At 41.4% G+C, this 7,031-nt stretch overlaps 1 long non-coding RNA gene across 1 annotated transcript in view; it reads left to right on the top strand.

The window, feature by feature from the left end:
* Positions 1 to 6,766: 6,766 nt before the first annotated feature.
* Positions 6,767 to 7,031, top strand: part of LOC119327993 — a 1,754-nt gene continuing 1,489 nt past the window's right edge. Inside the window, exon 1 of the long non-coding RNA XR_005158788.1 lies at positions 6,767 to 7,010. This is a non-coding gene — a long non-coding RNA (uncharacterized LOC119327993). The remainder of the gene's footprint in view (positions 7,011 to 7,031) is intronic.

Raw genomic sequence — 7,031 nt, 5'->3', positions numbered from 1 at the left:
CTCCCTCCATCCTTCCTCTTCCTTCCCTCTCCTACTCCAAGTTAGAAAAGGGGGAATCCTACTCCCGGTGGGAGTAGGACTCCCCATGGCGCGCCCTAGAGAGGGCCGTCCCTCCCCTCCTCCACTCATTTATATACGGGGGCAGGGGGCACCTCTAGACACACAAGTTGATCATTGATCCCTTAGCCGTGTGCGGTGCCCCCCTCCACCATAATCCACCTCGATTATATCGTAGCGGTGCTTAGGAGAAGCCCTGTGTCGGTAGCATCATCATCACCGTCACCACGCCGTCGTGCTGACAAAACTCTCCTGTGAAGCTTTGCTGGATCGGAGCTCGCGGGACGTCATCGAGTTGAACGTGTGCAGAACTCGTAGGTGCCGTGTGTTTGGTACTTGGATCGGTCGGATCGTGAAGACGTACAGCTACATCAACCGCGTTGTGCTAACGCTTCCGCTTACGGTCTACGAGGGTACGTGCACGATACTCTTCCCTCTCGTTGCTATGCATCACCATGATCTTGCGTATGCGTAGGAATTTTTTTTGAAATTACTGTGTTCCCCAACATGTTTCCCCGGCAGAACAGCTCCGCCAGAGCCCTAGATTGGTTCCGCCAAGGTTCTGCCTCGAGACAGCGGCGCTTCGTCCCGAAATCTTTCTTATGATTTTTTCAGGGAGAAAGACACCTTATACCAGAAGATGGGCACCGGAGGACTTCCAGGTGGCCCATGAGGCAAGGGGCGCGCCCAGGGGGTAGGGTGTGCCCTCCACCCTCGTGGACGGTGGGTGGCCCCCCTCTGGTGCTTTCTTCGCCCAATATTTTTAATATATTCCAAAAGTGACTTTCGTGGAGTTTCAGGATTTTTGGAGTTGTGAAGAATAGGTCTCTCATATTTGCTCCTTTTCCAGCCCAGAATTCCAGCTACCGACATTCTCCCTCTTCATGTAAACCTTGTAAAATAAGAGAGAAAAGGCATAAGTATTGTGACATAATGTGTAATAACAACCCATAATGCAATAAATATCGATATAAAAGCATGATGCAAAATGGATGTATCAACTCCCCCAAGCTTAGACCTCGCTTGTCCTCAAGCGGAAACCGATATCGAAAAATATGTCCACATGTTTAGAGATAGAGGTGTCGATAAAATAAAATACGGACATGAGGGCATCATGATCATTCTTATATATATATATATATATATATTTATATTTATATATATATATTTATTTATATTTATATTTATATATATATATTGTTACTATTCATCACCTAGGGTGTAGAATAAGTTATTCTTCACCCGAGGTAATCTTACAATCATTTCATAATTAAATTACGTTTGAAATTCAAATAGTTACATTTCTATTGATTCACTACGTAAAATTTGACATAAGAAAATAAAAATATAGGTCATAAGACAAGAAAATTTGCACTTTATGTGTATTTTAGACTATGTTTTTACGCTTGTAATTTTACATAACATAAAATATTTTTTACGGCGATTATATATTTTCTTACGGTCTCTTTTTGCGTCGGAAATAAGACAAAACTTACGAAACGTAAAATTACGATGTATTGATGGTAAAATAGAGGGGGGTGAAGAATAACTATTCCTCACCTAGGGTGACGAATAACGCGACCATATATATATATAGTATTACTATTCATCATCCAGGGTGCAGAATAAGTATTTCTTCACCCGAGGTAATCTTACGATCATTTCATAATTAAATTACGTTTAGAATTCAAATAGTTATATTCCTATTGATTCACTACGTAAAATTTGACATAAGAAAATAAAAATATAGGTCATAAGACAAGAAAATTTGTAGTTTATGTGTATTTTAGACCATGTTTTTACGTTTGTAATTTTACATAACATAAAATATTTTTTACGGTGATTATATATTTTCTTACGGTCTCTTTTTACGTCGGAAATAAGACAAAACTTACGGAACGTAAAATTACGGTGCATTGATGGTAAAATAGAGGGGGTAAAGAATAAATATTCCTCAATTAGGGTGACGAATAGCGCGTTCACAGGGATCAGAATAATAATCTGATCACAACCTGACATGCCCCGCTAGTAGTACGTTGAACTTCCCTGTGAACTAGGTTGAACTTCCGCCAACATTACCCAAATGGGGCTTGCGATATACCGTTGGAAAACTATGGACACCAATATCATGACTCAACTTAAGTTTTTGGCAAAATATAAGCGGTCTAAGAGCAGTTTTGAAAACCGGTTTTTCTTCATACAAAAAACGTGAATCGTATTTTCAATCGCATTTCTAAACCGTTTATCGGAATGAGGCATATAATATGGCGTTGGAAAGCTGCTGCAAAACTGCTCCTTCCACATGTTGAAAGTTTTCTCTAATTCCTTATGGTTAAAGAGTAATTTGAAAAAAAACGTAAAATTTCATAAACCGAACAGCTGAGTTCGTTTTTTCGATGTCATTTCTAAATGTCTAATCCAATGGAGGCATATGATACGGCGTTGGAAAGCTTATGAAAATGCGCTACTTTTTCATCTTGATAGTTTTTTTTCTAATTTTGAATGGTTTAAGAGTAATTTAGAAAATGGTACAAGTCCTACCGAGTTCGTATTTTCGAGCTAATATTTTTACCGTGCAACCGAATGCAGCAAATGATATGGCGTTGGAAAGCTTGAACAAATGCGAAACTTTTTGGTATGTATTGTTTCTCCCAATTCTTTACGGTTTTAAGTCAGTTTCAAAAATGGCGAAAAACGTATTTTCACCATAATTTCTACAAATTTTATCGGAATGGGGCAAATAATATACCGCTGAAAAGCTACGGAAAATGCGAAACTTTTTCATGTTGATGGTTTTCTCTGATTCTTAGCCGTTTTCAAGTAATTTCGAAAATGGCGGGATCATTTGTTCTGCCTTTATCGCGAAACAGATTATTCGAAAATGCACCGCGTGAAGAACCTGAAATTCTCGGCGCGTGTACCTGAACTTCACTCTGTTTTTCACGTGCTTTTCTTGATCGTAGGTCTCCATCCACTGCTCGTAACTCCATCCATTCACCGGAATTCAACAAGTGATATACTGATGGAAAGCTGCTGTAAACACGCAACTTTCCTGTGTTGATTATTTTCTCATACTTGCGATGGTTTTAAAAGTTTTTCATGTGAAATTCATTCAGTGTAGTAGTTGAACTTCCTGTTGTTTTCACGTTGAACTTCTATGACGTATTTTTCCTTTGTAATTTTCTCATCAATTTTCGTCAGTGTTACACAAATGATATTCCTTTTGTACAAACCACTCTCACAATAAATTTTTTAACTTTCTCCGACCGAGGACTTGAACTTATAGCAACAAAACTTTTAATCTTGCTTTTTTATTCTTTTTTGAATACAAAATGCACACCATGTAGTCGGTGAACTTCTGGCAGTTGTTAATCTGAACTTCTCTCGGTTACGTGAAAATATCTAAGTTTTTTATGAATATTAATCTGAATTTCTTAATCCTTTGAAGTTGAACTTCTTGCTAATTTATTTTTGAACTTCTTGTTTTCATTCTTTAATAACGAGGAAAATCTGAGTTTTCTGTAATCATCGAACTACTCCATCTTTTTAATATGGACTTCCTGGTTTTATTTCTTAATCCTTTTTTATGAATAAAAATATTTTAAGACACCAAAAACAACATTTTTGTGTGTGTTTTTGCATTGGTTTGCACATCAAACCGCGTCATCTTTAGAAATTGAACTTCTCATTTGTTTTTGTTTTCTTTCAACATTGTTTAGCACATCGAACCCGTCGTCTTTAGAAATTGAACTTCTCCTTTCTTTTTTTCTTTCAGCATTGGTTTGCATGTCGAACCGCGTCATCTTTAGAAATTGAACTTCTCCTTTCCTTTTTGTTTTCTTTCAACATTGGTTAACACATCGAACCGCGTCATCTTTAGAAAAACTGATTCTTAAGTAAACCTTGAACATACCTTTTTAGAAATTGAACTTCATACTTTAATTTTGCTTAGAAACAAGAAGAATTTGAGTTTTTTGTATAGATCAAACTACTCTATTTTTTAAATTTGAAATTCCTGATTTTTCTTTTTTAAATCAAATTGCTCCAAAAATTTTAAAAATGAAAAAAACGACGCTACACTTTATCAACAAAAAAATGATTTTTTATGGACATCGAACCGCTCCATTTTTTCAATTTTTCAACCTCTTTGTGTATTTTTAGAAACGGGAAAAATTAGAGTTTTTTTAGTAAATGTCGAACTTCTTCGTTATTTTGAACTGAACTTCTTGGTTTATTCATTAGTAACGAGAAACATTCGAGTTTTTGTAATTGAACTTCTTGGATTTTTATTTAGTAACGAGGAAAATCTGGGTGTTTCGTATACATTGAACTATTCTATTTTTAAAAATTGAACTTCCTGGTTAATTTGGACTTCTTGGTATTATTCATTTGTAACGGAAAGAATCCTAATTTTTTAATAAACATCATACAACTTCTTGGTTATTTCGAACTTATCTTATTGGTTTATTCGTGTTTTTTATTGTTTTGGAAACGAGATTTTTTTTCTTTTTTTATGAACATCAAACCGCTCTATTAATTGTAATTTGAACTTCTCTGTTTATTTTTTTTGCAAAATGGAAAAACAATTCCATTTGTAGAAGTTCATAATTAATTAATACAGAACTTCTCCATGATAGGTTAGAAGTGCTTAGTGCAGAGGCATTTACATAAGGAAGAGTTTCCGAAACAACAGAGCACACTTTCTCGAATGTGAATACGGAGTGAAGAACATCAACACATTGGACTGGACATGTACCAATCACTACAGAAATTTGTTGTCTTAAAAATTTTCAATTACTGGGTAGTTCTTCTACATGACCTGTCCACGTAATAATATATGAACTTCTCATAAACTTATTTTCATTAAGCACATTTTAAGTACATAACATACAGGAAGGGGGTTGAAGATGTGAGGGCGGATGCATCTACATGTAGGAAAGTTTTTTGTTGCTCTTTTTTTTAATAGGGCAAGGTCAAAAGAAGTCTCATATCCATTGAACATCTACAATATTAACTCTCAAACATCAGCAAAACAACCTAAAGAAAAACAGTATCGGTTCTCATTTGGCATTTCAACAAGCATGTACAGAGAACATAATCAGAACTTGTTCTTTACATCAATTTACAATATGATGTGTTCCTTGCATCAATTTACAATATGATGTCCATCAGTGGCACAGAGAGAGGTTCCTGTTAGGCGGGGCTCCCGAGAAGACCACTGTCGCTGCTTTTTTTGTGCGCTGAACCTGGTTCTGCTGGAGCACATGATGGAGGAGAGGCGGGACTGGTGCAGGCTGCCTTGCCAAAACTTGTTGAACTTCCATACTTTTTTGTACTGTGTCGATGGGGATGGAGAAGGTCGATGAGAGGCGCCAGGAAGGTCGATGAGAGGCGCTGAGGAAGGTCGGTGAGAGGCACCACACCAAGTAATGCTCCAGGGATGGCACTTGAACTTCAGTCCACCTCAAACTGCGTCATCCACTGCTGCAAAACATCGTGAGTTGTTCCTCATGGTGCTACCATAGAAGCACATGCGCACAAATAAAGAATGGACGAGAGCCACGCCAATGGTTCAATTTCGGCGTCACGGCTGCGTAGAAGAATGCATCAGCTCCTTCGAGAGTAGAATGAGTAGGTGAGAACTCATGCATATGCACATACAGGAAGATCATCAAGTCAGCATATACAGTTAAACATTTTTTCTATAATCTTTGAAGTACCTGAACCTTTGCGGCAGATTTACCTGAACTTCTTATGTTATGGGAGAGAGAGCACTTAGCAGGAGAGGGGGTGTTCGTGCTCGTCACCATTTCTGGTGTCGGAAGAGGTCGTTGGGAGGGGAGGACATGCCCATTTTTCTGGATCATGGCAGGCAATGTGTTGGAGAGAAGGGGCAGCCTCCGTCAGATTCAGGGGAGAAGAATGACGGGTAGAGGAAGAAGGAGGGAGACCGGCGCACGACGGCTGAGGCAGGGCTTGTGGGTGCTTCTATCGTCCGCGACCCTCGGTTGTGGGTGCTTCTGTCATCTGCGACGGCGCACGGAGGGGCTGGTGGGGTGACCCGGGCGATGGGATTAGGCGGTGGGGAAGGCAGGGCGACGGCCGATGGGGAAGGCAGGCCATCAAGGCGGTCGAATCTGGTGACGGCGGCAGATGGATCCGAGGGCGGGGTGGCGCGGTGGTAGAAGCAGGGGAAGGGCGACGGTGGCACGAGATGCTGGTTGGCGACGGCTCGCGTCACTAGGGCCGGGACCGGCGCCGACGTCGACACGGGTGGGTTGGGTAGCCTCCCCGCTGTTTAGTTGTGGGAGGGTAGTGAGTGGGTGGAGGCGGCGGCGCGGGCCAGGGAGGGAGGCGGCGGCGGCGCGATGCAGTGTGGAGGAGAGGGCAGGTGGGATCGGGGTGGTTAGGGAAGGGGGTCCGGGGAAGTGGGTGGGGAGGGATGGGTTTTTTTCTTTGGACTGGTCGGATGGGTTTCTCGGGAGTTCATGCGGATCCCTGTTGGGCCTATATAAGGCCTGACGTGATCTAAATAGTTATTCTAATCCCAGGATTAGAATAGTGTTGTAGGGTGGGTCTATTCTAATAACACCCTTAAGAGTCTTATTCTGCTAACAAAAATGCTTATTCTGGCGCGGTGGTAGACTAACCCGAAAAACGAACTGCTCACGCAAAGAGAAAACCCAACCTTATCTTCTCATACACACTCCCCCAATCCCCTCTCTCTCCCTCCCGCAACCTCCCTCGCGCCGGCGCCCCAAACCGCCACATCCCCTGCGCCGCCGCATCCTCTCCCCGGCGACTCCCAACCTCCAACGTCGCCCTGGTCGTCTTGCGCCCATTGTGCTGCCCCTCCCGACCCCGCGTCGACGGATCTGGGCAACCACGCCGGCGTGCCCTTCCACGAGCTTTCCCGGCGCGACCCCACCACGAGCTGGTCTGGCCCGACCCTGGTACTTCTACAACTAGACAGT

The sequence above is a fragment of the Triticum dicoccoides genome, chromosome 7A, assembly GCF_002162155.2.
Source record: "Triticum dicoccoides isolate Atlit2015 ecotype Zavitan chromosome 7A, WEW_v2.0, whole genome shotgun sequence".
Taxonomy (NCBI): Eukaryota; Viridiplantae; Streptophyta; class Magnoliopsida; order Poales; family Poaceae; genus Triticum; species Triticum dicoccoides.
The sequence above is the reverse complement of the archived record's forward strand: the minus strand, read 5'-3'. Positions and strand labels throughout refer to the sequence as shown.